General features: G+C 44.5%; 1 long non-coding RNA gene across 1 annotated transcript; it reads left to right on the top strand.

Annotated features, from left to right (window-relative positions):
* The first annotated feature begins 788 nt into the window (after window positions 1–788).
* On the top strand, window positions 789–12,401 carry LOC118980571 (uncharacterized). The gene is made up of 3 exons (XR_005065138.1): window positions 789–854; window positions 9,105–9,175; window positions 11,869–12,401. It is a non-coding gene; the product is annotated as an uncharacterized LOC118980571 (long non-coding RNA).
* Window positions 12,402–19,822: the final 7,421 nt, after the last annotated feature.

The raw sequence follows: 19,822 nt of genomic DNA, 5'->3' as shown, positions 1-19,822 counted from the left end.
TGACTCCAGCCATCTTCCACTGCTCCATCACCATCACGAATGCTGTTCTCAGGTCTGTCGTGGGAAAATCTGAAGCAGGCAGGCATTCTGAGAGCTAAGATACCAGTGTCGATCCCCCTGTCCAGAGCAGGGCAGAGACCCTCTCAGCAAAGCCATACCACCTGCTGAGGGACTCATAGGGGCTGCTTGCTGACCTGTGTGCCCAGGAGACACCGTGTCCACCTGGAAGACCGAATGCCTTTCTACAGTCTTCACGGAGGCACCGCACTGACTAGTTTCTCCCTGTCTTGCCTCCTCCTAACCATCTTCCCATCCGAATTAAACAGGAGTACAGGCCCCCAGCAGAAACGATTGCCAGGGACTGGGACACACCTGTGTATTTCTTCACAGTTCACGGGGCATATTTAATTTGTTTTCACATTAAATAGGCTAATTGGATACGACAACTATTTCAATGGCAAAAATAGGATTTGGAGCATGAATAAAAGAACTTGGGTTTTTTGGTAAATATAATTTTTCATGCAGAGAGCTCACAGAGTTTACCTGTAATCTTAGCTCACAGCAGACAAGAGGATCAGAGCTGGGCATGCGGAGTCTATTCAAAAGCTTAGGGTGAGACCGACAAAGACAAATACACTTTCCCTTTTTTATGCACTTGCCAAAGTGTACACATTAGTCAACATCCTGAAAACTTTCCTGTGGAGGTAACTTGAGCTTCCTGTGGTACAATTACCTCGAGAGAAAGGCGGGGCCCTGCCAGAGGCACACTGCAGCCCAGCCCTCGCAGCCAGAGCGCCGTGGTCACTCTGACGGGGCAGGTGAACCTCATGTAAGGGACAGGCAGGCCACTTCTGGTAAGTTACATGTGTGGCCATGAGACTGGGGCCGCAGGTCCTGGATTTGATTAAACCAGTTAACACAGTTGTGTCCTAAACCCTCGATCTGAGTAGGAGAGGAAAATTCTCTCTGCAGGTACCAGAATCAACGAGAGAAGAATGTGGCCTTGAGTTGTTCTCCAAGTCCAGTTGATTTAATAATGTCAATAAAAGAATACACAACACTAGTGTCACAAATGAAGGGGCTGGCCCGAATGACAAGCCCAGGGGATATCACATGCCTGGTGCACTTTGAAAAACTCTTCCTTTGAGTTTAACGTTGCTTTTACTAAGGAACTTCTTCCTAATAGGAAGGGAAAGTAGGAAGTCACTAATACCTTAGCAAGAGAGAGTTTGTCATCTGGAACCAAGAAAACAAGAAGCCAGGTCTGGGAGTTAGATGAGGGTCGGAAGGACGACGGGTGGAAACCTGGAAGTGAAGGGGGAAGAGGACCTGATGGCTGAGTGTATTCCCATCCTGCCAGCTTGCCTTTTTCGTGAGGCAGTCTGCTTTGGAAGGCTAGGCTATGGTCAGNGGGGGGGGGGGGGGGTTGGGGATTACAGCTTCTGAAATCAGGCAGAGAGGTTCCCAACAGACTTAGTAGTTGTCAACTGGCCCAACAGCTCTTAACACAGATGGGCTCTGTCTCTTGTACCTTGGACTTACAATCTCATGTCATCCTTAAAGAGTCTCCAGGGATTTATCTCCATTGTACAGATGAAGAAAATAAGGCTTGAGGAGGTGAAGGGATACGTTCAAAGCCTTAAAGCCAGTGAGAGGTAGAAGTTGATTTAAACTCAGTTTTCCCTCTTCCAAATCCCAGTGGCTTTCTATTATTGCCTCTCAAACCCCATCCCCACCATCCCATCCTGACCACAGATGGAGGGGAACGAAGCTGAGCCTTGAAGAGGAAAATGCCTACACCCAACAGTCCAGAAAGGAACAATGACACTGAAATCTGCACAGGGACTCTGCAACTACAGGCTGTATGTCTGTATTTCTTAGTTCTTTGGAAAAACTCTAATCTGAACAAAAGACAAGGGTATTTTGGTAATGCCTTGTGAGGAGATTGGCAGCTCTGTGGAGGGAGGAAAGAAGAAAGAAAAGCCATAGAAAGAGGGAACAGGGCCGTGGGCTGGATATCAGCAGTACCACGCGCTACTTTTCACTCAACACGTTCCGTGGGGTCAAGTATGGGAGCAGAGCTGGAAGGACTTAGGGAAGGATGGCACTTGCTCTTGATGGCACCTGTGAGCCAAGTGCTGTGCTATTGCTAGAATGTATGAACACATTTACTTCTCCCAGCAACATTTAGGTGTTGTTGATGGACCTTTCTTCCTAGGCAAGGAGGCTAAGAAAAATGACAGCTCAATGACTTAGCATATACTTACTCTATACCCTCCTTTATCTCTAAACATTTTTCATTTAGAGCTTCTAATACTTTCTAACCTTTATTGCAAATATCATATATGAACATGCTTTCCCCCCCTGAAAGTTTCCCTTCAAATTATCTTCTATTAGAATCCTGACATAGAATTATTTCAGGGTACTTCCTTCAATCTTTTTAATTTGCACAACAGAATGACAAAGACATATTATCTTATGCCACCTGAAGTAATATCAAAGTGGGATCTTACAGGATTTTCTTAATACAGAAAAGTAGTGGGCAGAGAAATCTAACACGTGTTTCACAATTATTCCTGCAGAATAATTGATCTGATCTGATCACTCAGTTACTAATGTGGGAGGCCACAACAAACAAGCCATATGAAGATGATGTTAAAAATCATTGTTACTATATACTATATTTTAAAGACAAGTGGTTATCTTAGGAGATCACAAATAACAAAAGAATTATTGTATCGTGGGGTAAATTTTCCAATGACATCATACTTAGATACGAGTGCCAAATCTCCACCAACCTAGATGGATATACAGACGATGTGCCTGGAAAACAGGCTTGCAGACTGGCTGGAGTCAGAATGGAGACCCCGGTGTCAAAGGCACATTGGACGAGCTTGATTAAAGGTGAGTGGTGAGTGAGTAAAGGCAATATTTCAAACTATAAATGTGACATGACCTTTAAATATATCACTTAAACCATTAACATAATAATCAGTATTTATAAACTAACAAATATCATATGGGATTTTCAGGATATATAGTAATTATTACATCAACTATTATGCACAGATAATTAGTCTATTTCACTTACATCCTGACACATTTTTAGATTCATCTCAACCAAACCCTTTCTGAAATGCTCATGGCTAAATGGGGGTGCTGTGACACGCAGAGTCACCTCACATGCGGTCTCACATCCACTAGTTCACGGTCACTGAGGTGATGGCCACATCCTGACTCACACGTGGTTCAGCCTAGCCTGCAGTCTGTCCGCAGTGGCAGGGTGTTGAGTTGTTGCTGCCATTTTCAAGATAAAGAAGACCCTAATGGGTTAGGAAACTTGGCCAAGCCACACAAATACTAATGAGCAGAGCTGACTGGTTCTAGAAATTTACACCACACTACAATAATTCTTTTCCGATGTCCTGGCCAGGGAACAAGCCACCGTTCCAAGCTGAGTGCATGGAAATGTTTCCTCCTACTCCACCAAAAACAGAGCCCCGTCACGAGGCCAAGACCGCAGAGCTCAGGATAGTGTACTACTGCAGAGCTGGGAGATAATGAGACACTTGTTATTCTTGGATCAGGCCATTGCCCAAAGCAACGCCACACACACAGAAATTTGGTTTTTTGTTGGTTTATTATCAATTCCTGATAGCTGGAGAGCAGAACTGGAAACAACTGATCATTTGGTTTAGAAATCCTCCCCCTCTTTTTTTTTTTTCCATTTCAGACATTGTCTCTTTGTTTCCTCGCATTCTTTTCAACACCTGATAGCAGCCCTAAACACTTGTGTATGTAAGGAAGGGGCACTTCCGGGGAACTCCCTCCCACCATTCCTTTGCACGGACACACTCAGTGGGTCATTTGCAAATGTATGTTAATGTAGGAAACCCTAGGCAACGGGATTTGGCAGAACAGGCATTGCTGCTGTGCTGCTCCCAACGCAGGTTAGTGCATGTTTTGACCACTGACATTAAATTTAGTCATGGTTAGAGGACTTTTTTTTAACTTCCTGAATTTCTTTTCTTTAAGTATTTTTTCTTGATTACGCAATTACGGTTTTCCCAATTTTCCCCCCTTCATCCTGCCCCCCAACCCTCCAGCATCCCCCGCCTTAGTTCATGTCTGTGGGTTGTACATGTAAGTACTTTGAGTCCTCTGTCTCCTGTACCATTTTGACCCCTCCCCATCTATTTAATGCCTACAAACTATGCTTCTTCTTCCCTGTACATTTCCCCTCCTATTCCTCCTTCCCCCCTCCCCATTGAACTCAGTCTGTGTGATGTCCATTTCTCTGATTCTATTCCTGTTCTGGTTGTTTGCTTAGTTTTTGTTTTCATTGTTTTTCTTTTCTTTTATTTATTTATTTTTAGAGAGACGGGAAGGGAAAGAGAAAGAGTGGGAGAGAAGCATCAGTGTGTGGTTGCCTCTCATGTGTCCCCTACTGGGGACCTGGCCTGCAACCCAGGCATGTGCCCTGACTGGGAATTGAACTGGCGATCCTTTGCTTCACAGGCCTGTGCTCAATCCACGGAGCTACACCAGCCATGGTTGTTTTTCTTTTCTTTTAGGTTCATTTGTTGATAATTGTGAGTTTGTTGTCATTTTACTGTTCATATTTTTTATCTTCTTTTTCTTAGATAAGTGCCTTTAACATTTCATATAATAAGGGCTTTGTGATGGTGGACTCCTTTAACTTGACCTTATGTGGGGAGCACTTTACCTGCCCTTGCATCCTAAATGAAAGCTTTGCTGGATAGAGTAATCTTAGATGTAGGTCCTTGCCTTTCATGACTTCAAATACTTCTTTCCAGGTCCTTCTTGCCTGTAAGGTCTCTTTTGATAAATCAGCTGACAGTCTGATGAGAACTGCTTTGTAGGTAACCGTCTCCTTATATCTTGCTGCTCTCAGGATTTTCTCTTTGTCTTTTATCTTGAGTAACTTAATGATGATGTGCCTTGGTGTGTTCCTTTTTGGGTCCAACTTCTTTGGGACACTCTGGGCTTCCTAGATTTCTTAGAAGTCTATTTCCTTTGCCAGATTGGGGAAGTTTTCCTTCATTATTTGTTCAAATAAGTTTTCAATTTCTTGCTGCTGTTCTTCTCCTTCTGGCACCCCTATAGTTCAGATATTGGAAGGTTTCAGGTTGTCCCAGAGAATCCTCAGCCTCTCTTCATTTTTTTTGATTTTTGTTTCTTTGTTTTGATCCAGTTTCATGTTTATTTCTTTTTTTTTTCTGCTCCAAATAGTTGTTTTGAATCCTGGTTTCCTTCTTGCCACTGTTGGTTCTGTGAATATTTTGCTTTATTTCATTTGGGGTATCTTTCATTTGTTCTTTCATTTTCCGACCAAGCTCAATCATTTCTGTGAGCACTTTGATTACCAGGGCTTTACATTTCCCCATCAGATAGGTTGGGAATCTCCTCATTGCTTAGTTCTCTTTCTGAAGTTTTGCTCTGTTCTTTGATATGAGCCTTATTTCTTTGTTTTGCCCAGGTGAAAGGTTGTAAGGGCCTTAGGTGGTCACCCAGGCAGGGCAACCCTCTTTGCTTTGCTGCTAGTCTGGTTGTTCTAGTTGATTTTTTCTTTAATTCCTTGGTTCTCAGAGGTCCATGCAGTTTGATTTTCTGGCAATTTTGGCTGTTTATTGATTTTGGATTGTTATCCTCCCTTTGGTTGTGCAGGGAAGTGAAGTTTTTCTACCTATACCATCATCTTGGCCGGAACTTAGAGGACGCTTTTTAAAATTACATTTTATTGTGATTTTGGAAGCTATCATTTCAAAAATGTTTAAAATGTCATCTCCCAATGTTATTTTAAGAATCATACTCTAAAGAAATGTCCACGTCCCCTTAGATAAGAAGCGCATGGGATACGTGCATGTATGTTTGCGTGTGTGTATGTGTTTGTGTCTCCCTCCCCCACTTGGGGACAAGTCACGCTTTCAAAAGCAGAAATGTCTTTGGGTGAAATCAGACCGATGGTATCAGTTGTTCTCTGCTGTGCCGCCTTCTCATCATTCGATTGCTACAGAGTCCTTGTTGACGCTACACGCTCCCCCTCTTCCTTTCCATCCCTTCTCCAGGCCCCAGATGGCTCTCAGAGTTGTTCACTGTAAAACTTTCCTCCTAGGAAGTCAGTGGGAAATGTCGGGATGTTCGGTGAAAAGTGAGTCTGGTGAACCCCTGAGACAAGGCCTTCGTTGCATTCCAAGGACTGGTGCAGTGCAGCCTTGCAGCAAGACCATTCCAGGTCCCAGCTGCTGGCAAGGGTGGGTGAATACTTCCACTTGGAGAGGGTTGCCTATGCTTAAATCATCATGGTCAAGAGCAAACATTTATCATGATCCTTTCAAGTGACAGGAAATTTACTGTTTTAGAGGGACCAAGAGCAAAAAGGCAGTTGTTAATTCTTGGCACAAGTTAGAATTTATTGGCATACACATCCTTCCTTTCTTCCCTAGTGTATACACACATATAATTCACCATCTAATCCCTACAAAGGAGTCTCATTGCTCCAGAGATAAAGTCCAGGTCTACAAAAAGCCCTCAAGATGAGAACTTGCTTACCTCTCTGGCCTCACGTTGTCCACTGGCCCCTCTTTGTGTGCATCCAGCCTCCTTGGCTTCTTCCTCGGGGGGTTAGGGGAATCTTCCCAGGTCCTTCAGTTCCTTGCCAGGCTCCCTATCCATGCCCCGGTTACGCACTCTCTTGCCAATTTAGCAATCACTGCAGGACTTTTTTGATAGTAGTCAAGCAATTAACTAGTAGGCTATTAACTCCACATTGCTGAATGTCAGCTCCCAGACAGCAGAAACCATCTCTGATTTATTCTGCAAGACCGAAGGACTGTGATTTGCATAAATGATGGCTACAAATATTTATTTGAATGAATAATAGGGATCATGGGGGCAGGACATCTGGGAAGCCACACTGAATATGGGAGTGGGTTTGGCCCAGCTGACTAGTTCTGGGAGCCAGAGGGACTCGGCCTGGGTAGGTGGTGGGGACAGTCAGAGGACAGGCATGTGGGCCAGCTTGTGTGAGGAGGCTCAGTCATGCCACGTCCCGAAGGGCCTCGGACAGCCCTGTGGGCGGGCCTCCTTCAGTGCTGACAAGAGAGAGCACTCTGGGACTCCGCTGTTTGCGTCCAGGGTTTTCTGAGCCACATAAGGTTGAAAGGAAAAACAGTTTAGGAGGAAACACGACATCCATTCACTCTTTGATGGTCTAGGAAATCCTCACACGGAACAAGACAAATTGGAGTCGCCAAAATCCAAGGACCCTGGTTGTCAGTAGGCATCAGAAAAGCAATGCAGGTGTTGGGCGCACCTGTTGAAGGAATGCCACCGGCTTGGAAAGGGTTGGAGCTGAATCTTTGTGTTTCCACTTGCTAGTTGTGGGAATGAGCCAGGTCACGTAACCTCTCCTTGAACTTCAAAAAATTTTTTTTAACAAAATTGGTTCAATTACCGGGTCACTACAGGAATTAACAGTTAAGTAAAGCAGCTGACCTGGAGGAGGCACTATAAGTAAAGAATAGCTAGAATTGCTGGTAGTTTATCACTCTTTTAGCTCCTGGGTGGACTTTCAGCTCTGATCACTGTGGATTTTGAGCCTTCCTGTTACTAAGGGTTATATAATAGCCCATTTGGGGGCAGATGTTTACATAGTTGTTAGGAAGCTTGTTTCTCAAATAATAAAAAACATTTTTTTTTCTTTAACACGTTGGTCTCATTGAATCCAACTGCAGTACTGATTCAAGAATGTTATAGCTGGAATTATCTCAAACAATTAATACTCTCTTGACTCAGTGTGAGGGGCAGCCACCCCAGCCTGGAGACCACGGGGTGTCCAGGGCTCAGGCTCGGAGCCCCATCACCAGGTGCAGTTCGGAAGGACACACACAGAGGCTTACATTCCTGAGCTGTGAGTGTGGGGCTTTTTGTTTGTTCGCTCTGTATAAGGAGCAAGTTCTCAAGTCCACAGAAAGGTCATGGCTCTTTCTCTCTCCTCAAGTGTCTAAAATCAGTTTTTTTCTTCTCCCAGAGGGGTGGAGCAATGATTAAACAGGGTAAATATGCCAGCATTTCACATAGGCAGCTATGAGGATGCTGACAAGCCCTTGCAACAGCGCAGGATTTTTTACTTTGTGTCTGATCCTAAGGACTCTCAGAAAACGAACTTGGAACAGTCTCCTCCCCCTCCCCTAGAGTCAGGGCAGCCTGCAATCTCTTTGATGAATTTTTCACTGATGGTTGGGGGAACAGCCCAAATGAACATACATACCTCAGATTCTGCTTAAATTCCTACCAAGCTATCACTTGACACTCCTGAACTGAGAGCGGAGTGACAGGGGAGAATATGGGTTGGGGGTGGGGAGGGTGTGACTTAGAAGAGAGCAAGGGGCCCAGAAAGGGAAACTTGGGGACAAAGACAGAACTGGGTTGAGGATCAGCTCTGGGCAACAGCAACTGAAGCACATGTCTGCCCTTGGCCTCCCCAATCAACATAAAGCATTTTCCATCATTATCTGCTTCTTGAGCCAAGAGAGATGGGAAAAAGTTCTGCAAGACAACACACACTCTCGTTTGCCTTTTGTCCGTGAAGGCCAGGGCCGTAAGGTCTGCAGTGTGCCGTGCTGAGCAGAGCCATGGACTATGTCGGCATCATTTAACACTAGACAAACCCCTTTACCCCTCCAGGTCTTATTTATTCATCTGTAACATGAGGTGGTTAAACCGGAAATGTTTCAAGTTTCTTTCTAGTTCTTCTACTCCTGAGTTTCCCAGGTCACCTGTCCCTGTGTGGGCTCAGCAGAACATCAGGGATTCTTTTCCTTGCCCTCCTGGGGCAAATAGAGACCCAGGAGGACACCTGACATGATCCTTTGGGGGACTCCTTCTATATATTGATTACACTTCAATATATAGGAAACATCACACTTCTCTGGGTTCTGGTCTTTGCCGCTTACTGGCTCTGTGTAACCTTGGAAAATCTGTACACCTCCTCTCTCTTACCACTAGAAGTCAATGATAACTCGCACCTAGCACCGAGGGAGGTCAGAGTTGATGTATTTCTTTTTCCCCTTTTTTAAAAGAATAATGCCTATCTCATCCCAAGGGTTCCCTTGTCATCGGCTTCCTTTCTTTTGTCTTGCTGACTTACGAGGTAAGCTCAGGAACTGTTCCACAAATGTATTGGTTGTACAAGCTATAGGCTGTAACAAAGAGACCGCCAAGTACAGTGGCCCAAATGTGTTCGAATGTAATTTCTCTCTTATTGCTTATTCACAGAGGTCATAAGGCCATCAGAAGTAGGAAGTTCATGAGCAGTGATCCTCTCCGAGATCCCACTTTGCTACATCAGGCCCAGCTCCTGGTGGTCTTGATGCTCTTCTTCAAGACCAGCTCAGAGCCCAGCTCCCTTGGAGGCCTCAGGTCCCTGTTATCCACAGGGATCACCTGTGGTCAGCTTCCCTCGGCGGAGGCTCAGTACACGCCGCCTTACAGTGAGAGATAACTTTGCAGGTAAGAAAGTTGTGAGTCCTCCGCCAGGCTGGTTGCTCCTTAAGATCAAGGACCATGACCTCTGCCTCCCCAAGCTCACCCAGCCTCGGAGAAGTGCCCACATGGTGCCTGGCATATGGTGAGCCCTCCAGGAGGGTTCCACCCTGAGGGAATGCACTCCTGGGGACTTCAGACGACCGAGGTCATGAGACCGCCGTGTTGACTTAGTCATCACCATCTCACTCATTGCTCACCTTAATTACCACGCAATTTCTTCATATCTTCTACAGATGAAAGGAAAAAACATGTATCTTTGGTGAGTGTGTGTGAAAATTAATCCTCAGGAAAGCTCTTGACTCACCACAAACATTCAAGAAACGTGCTTCCTATACAGGACCATAAGGAAACACAGATTCCCTGAAGTGTGGAAGTTAAGGGCCCTTGGGCGAAGTGCTGGCCGGGATGCCTGGCAGAGTGAATAGCTGTATTACTGGAAATTTTACAGAATCGAATTTCTTAATGGAAAAACTTCCAGCAGCCATTAGTTTTGGTAACTGCCCCAATTGCACTGGCTTATGGCTGGCAACCCAAAATAGCAATGCAATACGTCATCTATCTCCATATTTATCTCACACTGATCATGAACGGCAAGGAAAACCACACTACTCCAGTGAGCCAGTCAGTGGGAGCTCCCCCGGGACGTTTTGTAGCTGGTTTGTGTCGGGAAGACAGATTGTTTTCATCTGCTTTGAAAATTTTCACACGGGCAGTTTTAGGGCCACTCTCTGGGTCAGATCTAACTCCAAATTGTTTCTTAGGGAGCGCTCCGTCCTGCCCACTGCTGCTCCGTTAGACCGTTTCTGCACGAAGTGAAATATTGTGTCTCTTTATGGCCCCGGGACTTTTCTCTGTCTGTGGCACTCCCACAGGGGTCTGGTCTCACAAACAGGGACGATTCCTGCAGCTGTGCCGGCTGTGCGCTGCCCCGTCCCAAGGGGTGCCGCCCATGTATTTACATTATATTTGTTGACGTAACATTGGTCAATGAAATTATATAAATTTCAGGTTCACACATTATAACTTGATATCTCCATGCCCTATTGTGTGTTCATCACCAAAATTTTGTTTCCTTCATTACCATATATTTGACTCCCTTTACCCAATTTGCACCCCCACACACGCACACACCCTGCATCCCCTCAGGTAGCCACCGTTCTTTTGTCTGTGTCTATGAGTTTGTTTTTGATTTGTTCTCTTTGTTTGTTTGCTGCCCTTTTTTATATTCCACATAGGGATGAAATCATACTGTTTTTGTCTGTTTCTATCTGACTTATTTAACTTGGCCTAATACCCTCAAGATCCATCCATGTTGTCACAAATAACACTATTTCATCATGTTTATGGCTGAATAATATTCCATTGTGTATGTGTGTGTATATGTGTGTGTATATATATATATATACACACACACACACACACACACACACACCACATCTTCTTTAACCATTCATCACTTGATGGACAGTTAGGTTGTTTCCATATCTTGACTATTGTAAATAATGCTTCAATAAGCATAGGGGTTCATATATCTTTACAAATTAGTGTTTTCATATTTTTGGATAAATACCTAGAAAAGGAATTGCTGGATCATAGCGTAGTTCCATTTGTAATTCTTAAAGGAACATCCATACTGTTTCCACAGTGGCTGCACAATTTACCATCCCACCAACAGTGTATGAGGGTTCCCTTTTCTCCACATCCTCACCAACACTTGTTATTTCTTGTCTTTTTGACATGTTAACTTAAAGATTAAAAGGCCTTTCAAAGTAAAAGGTAATAAGCATTTATTTGAGATCAAAAGATCAGCTACTTCGTATGCTCTGATCCAGGCAGAAAGAAGCCAAATAGCATCCTGAGTGGGAGACAAATGCAAAGGGTGCTTATGAGAACGAGAAGAGAGCAATAAACCAGGAGAAGGGAGGCAGGTCTATTGGTGCAGATACTGTAACATAGTGCTGCCAATTCTAAACAATGTATAATTTTGGGTCTGGTAGTCATAATAGCTACTTTTTATTACCTTTGCAAATAGTTCTTTGGGGTGCAAGGTTGCTGTGTTAACATCCCAAAGATCTGAGGCATAAGACGTTAAGTGCAGAGCAAAGCAGTACCTCTGGCGTGGAAGCTCCAGATTCATTTCAAAATGGCTTTGTTTTTGTATTTGTTTGTTTGGTTTTTGTTTTTGAAGGTAATAACCACTCTAAGGGGTCTGAGGCGATGTTTCATTGTAGTTTGATTTGCATGTCCCTAATAACTAGTGATGTCGAACATCTTTTTGTGTGCTTGTATGTCTTCAAGGACAGGACCACAGTGGCACCTCCGAAACTGTGTTGGCGCAACCCCACAGTACTCCTGGGAGGCCCTCTTCTCGGCAAATGGACGCTTCAACCCTCTGCCATTTAATATTCATCAAAAGCTTGATTGAGAGAAGCAGACCCAACAGCCGTGAACTCTGCCTGTTCCAGAGTATTAGAGGTCTGTTCCTGACACAGTCCAGCCTGATAGCAAGCTGTGTTCCCCAACCACAGCACTCTACCTCTATATGCACATGCTTCTACATAATTGTGGTCTGCACCTGGCATCAGCCACACTGGAGAATGTGATGAGAAACACCGTGATGCTCCCCACGGTTCCTTAAACACTCTGATTAGGACCTTGCTCGCAATATCCAGGCTCTTTGGCAGGGCTCAGGGGAGACATTTTTCTCTGCTCTCAGTATCAGGAAGAGTTACATTTCTCTTGAACAAACAGTTTCATTTGTTCTGACTCACATAACAGAAGCTGCTTTCATGTGTACATTAACTGTCTGAAAGCTGAGAGATAAGATAGCGGCTCAATGCTGACTGGTATAAAGACCTTGAAGCATGTGCATTATGTCCTCGCCTTCTTCCTAGGTTCATGTGCATTAATTAATTCCACAAATAGTTGCGGGGTGCCTACTACAAGCCAAGCACTCTGCTAGATACTACCCCTCAACAGAACAGACAAAAGTTCCTACCCCAGGAAGCTTGCAATCTAGTGGGAAAATATATGACAAAATTACACATATATGCATGTACATATGTTAAAATATACTTTAAAGTATTAAAAATGTATTATATTATATATAAAAAGTATTACATGTAAATATGTAATAAATGTGTAATACTATGTTACTTGGTGATAAAGTAATGTAAAGTAAATTAGGGGAATCACTTCTTGGCCTTTTGGCTAAGATCAAGTGTAATACATTAAGGAAAAGGACTAGGATGGGAAGAGGTACATTTTAAAAGTCTGCAGTGACTTTCTGAGATGCCATTTGAGCAAAGCCTGAAGACTGAAAATGCTAAGGTAGTTGCTTTGTGGATCCCTGGGAGATGAACATTCCAGATAGAGGGAACAGCAAGTTCAACATCCCTGAGGCAGAAGTGTGCTCAGCATTTTGAAGAAATAGCAAGGAGGTTGGTGTGGCTGACGTGGCGTGAGTGAGGCAGTGGCGTGGTCATACGTATCAGAAGCAGAATAATGTCAGGCCTCCGAGTCCTTTGATAAGCTTGGACCCTACACATTATAAGATGCAAAGCCATTTAAGGGTTTTTAGCAAAGGAACGACAAGTTCACAGGATCACTCTAGCTGATGAGTTGAGATCAGACACAGGAGATAAAAGTAGAAGCAGGAGATTAATTAGGATACACTGCAGGAGTTCAAAGGAGGCCATGCCGTGAGCCAGCTTGGTAGCAGGGGCCAAGTGAGAAAAGATCGCACATGCCGGATGGATATCTGTGGGTAGAGCCAATAGGATTTGTTGACAAAGGCACTGTGAGTAGGAAAGAAAGGGAGGAGTCAAGGATGACTCCGGTTTTTGGAAGGCTGCGACTGTCTTGAACTACTCATATTCCCAAGAGTAGAATATGGGACAGTGGGTTTGGACATGCTCATTTGAAGAACAGAGCCCTGGGACAATTCAAAACTCAGATTTCATCTAAGCATCTCACCCTCAATTTTTTTTAATCTAGTGTCCTAGGCTGGTATTTACAAACCTTACAATATTCCTTTCTATAAACTTCTTTAGGTTCTTTTTAGAACAAGACAAATATAGTGGAGGCCTGTGCTCTCATAATGACATCACATAATGCATTTAAGAGCTATTTAAGAGTCAGTTCTGTGTCAGGCAGGAGGAGCTGGGGATAACCAGACAAAGCCCCTGGCCTTGTGAAGCTTGGTTACAGTTGAAGGGAACAACTGTAGTTGACATGTCAATAAACACACAATTAAGATAATGTCAGATTGTAACAGGTGCAATGAAGAAAGGAGAACAGATGAAAGTGGAGAGGATAACTCAGAACAGGAGTTGTGGCTTCACTGAGGATGTGCTATTTGAACTAAAACCAAGGTGACAAGAAGGAGCCATGCCATGTTCTAGAGGAAGGGCATTCCAGGCCACGAGAGCAGGTGGGGCAGAGACCTGACGTGGGAATGAGCCAGCGTGTTGAGAAGACAGAAAGTGGGTTGGCAGGGTGGCTGGAATGCAGTGAACGGGGGAGTGGTTAGGGGCCAGGACGGAGAGGTGGGAGGGAGCGGCTCCTGTTAAGACGTGCCTGCATGGCAAGAACTTTGGGTTTTATTTTAAGTGCACTGGGAGTCATTGCAGATTTCCCAGCAGGGGAATGACATCAGGTGATTTACCCTGACTGCTGCTGAGTGTCACGTGGCCTGTGAAGGATCAGGAGGCTGCAGTGAATGAGTGAGGTGATGGGGGGTGGACAAGGACAGGAGTGTGCAAGGGGGAGACAGGCTCCAGTGCATGTTGACCTTGCTGAGGGACTGAATGACGGAAGAGAGGAGTCAAAGATGACTCCTGGGTTTGGGCTAGAGCAACTGGGTGGATGTTGGTGCTGTCATGAGTTAGACCAAACTGGAGAGGGGCAGGTTTTAGGGAGAAGTTGAGTTCCACTCCAACTCAGTTAAATTTGAGATGCTTGTTATTCACTTTGCACTTCTGCGTGTTTTCTGCCAAGAAAACCACTCGTTTCTTCAATTAGCGTTTGTTAAATGAGTGATGCCAGCCCTTTTTGGATGAGAGAGGCCAAACGCAGGATTACAGATTGGCAGTTCATCCCAGGAAGCAGTTTCACTGATGCTGTTGTGACCAATCATCTTAGCAGCCTGTGGAGGCCCTGAGTTGGGAAAGACTGTCTTCTATAGGTGACATGTCTGAGGCTGGGGGCACTACGTGACCTGCCCGATGAGCCTACCTCCCAGGGGCAGACCCAGGCCTTGTACCTTGGCTCTTTCTTCCATCCCATGCCAAGCTCTTATCAAGGTGCTGCAGGTCCCTGAAAGAGCTGTTTTGAAAGGTCTCCATGTGACATAGCCCATAGGCCCTTGGGGGCTGTGGTGACTCTGGCCAGCCAGAAGCTGTGGCAGCCTGTTTCAGCCCCAAAGTGGCCTGGGCCATCAGTCAGCAGCCCAGAGCTGGCCATGACTTCCAAAACGTTCTGGTTGAGCTCTGTGACACCCACAGACAAGGGTTCTCTACTTGCTTTTGTGAGTCAGAAGCACTGGAGGGCAGGTTGGCCCAGACTTTGGAATGGAACCCGGGCCAGGATTCTCCCGCAGGAGACAGGCCTCACTCTGGGCGGTTGGCTTCACCAGAGCCAGTTAACAAAGAGGCAGAGGACGGGGCATGGCCACTTACCCAAAGGCGTGTGCCTTTCACAGCCCTGTTTCCCACCCGGCGTGGCACATTCCAAAATAAAGAAAATTTATTCTTGTAGATTATCAGATCAAAGGTAGAACATTGATATTTATTTCTGTAGATACAAGTAATGTATTAAATAGCAATCATAACAGGGACTCTCAAACTTAAGCATAAGAATCAATGAGGAGAAGAGATTTTATCTTAGCCCATTCGAACTGCTATAATAATACCACAGACCTGGACGGTTATAAACACCATAAGTTTATTTCTCACAGTCCTGGAGGCTTGGAAATCCAGCATTAAGGAGCATGGCTAGAACCCTCCTCGTAACTGGCACCTTCTGTGTGTACCCTCACACGGTGAAAGGGGTTGGGGAGCTCTCTGGAGCCTCTTTCATAAGGGCACCCATCCCCCTCAAGAGGTTTCCACCCTCATGACTTATGCTCTTCTCAAAAGTCCTGTATCCTAATACCAACATTTGGGGGGTTAAGATTTCAACAAATTAGTTTGAGGGCATACAAACTTTCGAACCTCAGTAGATAGTACTGTGCAAAGGGTAAGAACTTCAAGTCTGAAGCCAGACTGCCTGTGTTTGACTCCAGGCTGTATTGATTACTAGTTATACAAACTTGGAAAGGTTTCTTAATCTCTCAGTACCTCAGTCTACCCATTTGAAAACTGGGGGTAATAACATTGCCCAATGATAAGTTGTGCTGAGGGTTAAATGAATTTATTAATATAAAGCTCTTGGAGTAGTGCCTTCACATGGTATTCTACAGGTAGAAGCTATAATTGTTAATAATAGTATTATTTTTCCCAGCTGGCTGACTTGTTAAAAGTGCCAAGTCCAGAGTCATACATGTAGAGTTGCGGTTTCAGTGGTCCCAGAGTGGGGCCCAATAATTTTTCACAAGCACTACCACAGATTCCTGTTTCAATTGGACCAAAATGACTCTTTGAGAAACCCTGGACTACCAGGCAAAAGCGAGCATCTGCAAACAAGGCTGGGTGGCAGGTACTACCAGGAGGAAGGAATAAAGAATAGTGTATACGTCTCCAACTCATAATTTCATGCTCTTCAAAGTGGTGGGTTTAGAATAGAACCCAATGAGTCTCGCAATGCATACACAGATGGTTTCCAAAGAGAGTCATTTAACTATATTATTAATTTTCATATTATTTCATGTTTATATATATCTTCCTACTAGATTCTGTTATTGAGGTATAATTCTCACATCATCAATTTCAGTGTTTTAAAGTGTGCAATTCAGTGGTTCTTCGTACACTGGCAAAGTGGTACAGTCACCACTATCTAAATCCAGAGTGTTTTCCTCCCCTCCCCCCTGGGGGAACAAAAACGCACTCATCAGCGGTCACACCCTATTCCTCCCCTACCCCGGCCTCAGGCCACCACTGGTCTACTGTCCGTTTCAGTGGACTGGCCTCTTCTGGACACTTCATAGAAATGGAATCTCACAATCTATGGCCTTTTGTGATCAGCTTCCTTGACTTAGCATTCTTTCAAATTTCATCCATGTTATAGCATGTATCAGTACTTTTTTCATTTTTATGACTAAGTTAATATTCCATCGTTTGGCGGTATCATATCTTCTTTATCCATTCAGCAGTTGACAGACATGTGGGATGTTTTCCATTTTTTAACTATTATGAATCACACTGCAATGAAATTTGCGTGCACATGTTTGCATAGACAGATATTTTCATTTCTCTGGAATATATCCTTAGGAGTAGAATTGCTCAGTCATATAGCAACTCGATGTCAAATTTTTTGAAGAACTGGTTTTCAAAGCAGCCGCGCCATTTTACACTCCCACCAGCAATGTATGAGCGTTTCAAGCTCTTCAGATTCTCACCAACACGTCCTTTACATCTGGCCTTTACTCTGGCCACACTCGTGTGCTTGAAGTGGTATCCCGTGGTGATTTGATTCGTGGTTTCCCCATGACTGATGACATGGAGCATCTTTTCACCCGTCAGTATCTGGCCCTGCAGGGTTTGGGGTTCTGAGGCTGCGTGCTGAGGTATGGTTGTACTGAGAACAGGCTGTTCATTTCATCCCACCAAGTCTAAAGAGGAGTATGTTTTATTTGGTTCTTAGCAAATATTTACCTAGGCCCCTTCTGCAACAGATGTAGTTTTTGCCTGAAGAGCCTAGTAAATGAAATTAACTACAACATTTTATAATTATTTTACAAACTAAATAGGTAGTTGGAGAAAATAAACTAATACATATAAGAGATATAAGAGAAACTCCATTGGAAGGTGTTTTGTTACTTAAGCGCTTGTTTGAAAGTTATTTATTTGAGTGAAACCCACTGACCCTCTAACACGCCTGTGCCAGGCAAGCCAGCACCCCTGTCCCAGGCAGCCAGTGATTCTGTAACACACTCTAGGGAAGAAAAAAAAAAACATTTCTCTACCTTTCTAAGGTCTTCTGGCTGGTATGATAATTAAATTAACATAAGACAGGTTAGCAGGAGGAAAAACAAGTTTAATTATGTCCTACTGGGGCCCTGTAAGAATATGAACCCCACATGCAGCCAGGGAAAAAAGGCTTATTATATGCCATCTTGAGCTAATAATAGGTCCTGCTTCAAAGAAAGGAGACCATTTGCGGGAAGAGGGGAAGAGCAAATGCCTTTAGGGACACAGAGAGGCCTTTGATTTCTCCGTCCCGCTGGGACCTCCAGTGCACCACGCTAGCCCATATTCTTTGCAGTTTTATCTCTTCCTGGGCCAGAACCTCTATCTAAATTCTTTTAGGCACTTAGAGGGAGGTAATAAGCTTTTCCCGAGTCTCTTGGGGCCTCGACTGTCTTTAGCTCAAAAGAGTCTGCGTGCCAAAGTGACACATTCCAGGGAGACTTGATCCGAACCCCTCGATGCGCAGATGGATGGGCACTCTCGGCACCAAACATGGGGACTTCCTTCAGAGAGGTCTCCGGGCGACCCACACAGGAGCTGCCTCACAGCTGGGTGTTGAGCTCAAGTCCCAGTTGCTCAATCACAAGAATTTCAAAGTGTTCCCAGTCTACAGTCTGGGGATTAGGGGCTAAGTTCCCGGAGATCTGGAAAGGGGAGTGTATCATTAACAGTCTCGAAGCCTAAACTTGATTGGAAATGGATTTGGCTTTTACTTATAGTGCAAACCAGGAATTCCCTAAAAATGAGACTGCTAATCCGTAGGAGTCCTGCTGAGGATATTCTGGGAAGTTCCAAATGCTTAGCTGTTCTGGAAATCTGATTCCAAACTGGAACATCTCTTCTCCACGCACGTTCTCTCCTCCTGAAAGTATCATGACAAATTGCTCTCATCTTTAGAGCTTATAGTGGTAGGAATCTCACACCAAGGCAGACTTTTAAAAACAAATGTTGCAATCATTGACGTGATATTCTCTTCTCTGAGGGATTTCTGTCAGACTATGGAAACTGCTTTTCCCCTTCGTCCCCCAGAAAGCAGCCAGCTATGGCGACAGGTGCAGAAGATAAAGCAGGGCCAGTGGCCCAGTGCTAAAGGCAGCACCTGTATGTTTTGTAAAGGCCTGGCTTCCCCACTTAGCAGACATGTGGTTTTGAGTGTGAACAATAAAGGGGCCATATGCCAAATCTGACAAGCTCGGGGGATCCCACAGGGCAAGACTTACAAACTCTGTGAGCAAAAGTAACCACACAGATGGTCTCACCATGAATTCCTCACTGGGCAGGCCACAGTGGGTGGTCACACCCAGGCCTACAGCTTCCTCAGCAAAGGTTAATCTTTACCTTAAGTGAGCTCCCTCCACTGTCTTATGCATCTAGGATAACATATATTAGAGATGTCAGAGGGATTTTCTTCTCTAGACCCCCAGAAGGCACAACCGCAGGCACCAAGCACAGGACCACCAGGGCAGGAGATCGCAGAACCCCTCATTGTCATCTGGTTCCCCGAATACCATCTCTGTACTGTAATCAGTAACTATCCTGTACCCACCACACAGAAGAAGTGTGTGTTCCTCCATTTTGCTTTTGGTCCGATCCTACACATTTCTCCACTTTGCTTTCTCGCACTTCTTAATCTACCACCAGTGGTGTTCACATGCCCTCTTTATGTCCTCTCCTTCAGTGCTAACACACTAAATAAACTGCAAAAACTGCCGTTCCCTGGAACATTTTCTCAATTTGCTGAGATTTTGCTCCTAGGCATGTCCTCTAAATTTGGGGTCAAATAAACTCATAAAGCTTTTCTATAAGCTGGATGTTTTTTTTGTCAACATGGGCAAATTGCTTACTTTCTATGAGCCTCCAGTTCTACCTCTGAAAAACTGAGATGAAGTTATTTACCTCAAATGACTGGCTCGAGACAGAAATAAGCGATAGGAGAGCGCTCAGAGGCGTATTAAGAAGGGATGCGTAAGGGAAGCTATTGTTATGCGGCCTTCCCCTTCCATCCTCAGTGGGAACTTCCTTTTTCTTCTCAAATTTTTCCCAGACTCCAGTTCCGAACTTGGGGAATAACTCCAGGCATTCAGAAGGTATCTAACAAAGCTTTCTTAGATGGAACAAATCACGTT

This window comes from Sturnira hondurensis, unplaced genomic scaffold, assembly GCF_014824575.4.
Source record: "Sturnira hondurensis isolate 20B ecotype Veracruz unplaced genomic scaffold, ASM1482457v3 Scaffold0022910, whole genome shotgun sequence".
NCBI lineage: Eukaryota > Metazoa > Chordata > Mammalia > Chiroptera > Phyllostomidae > Sturnira > Sturnira hondurensis.
The sequence above is the reverse complement of the archived record's forward strand: the minus strand, read 5'-3'. Positions and strand labels throughout refer to the sequence as shown.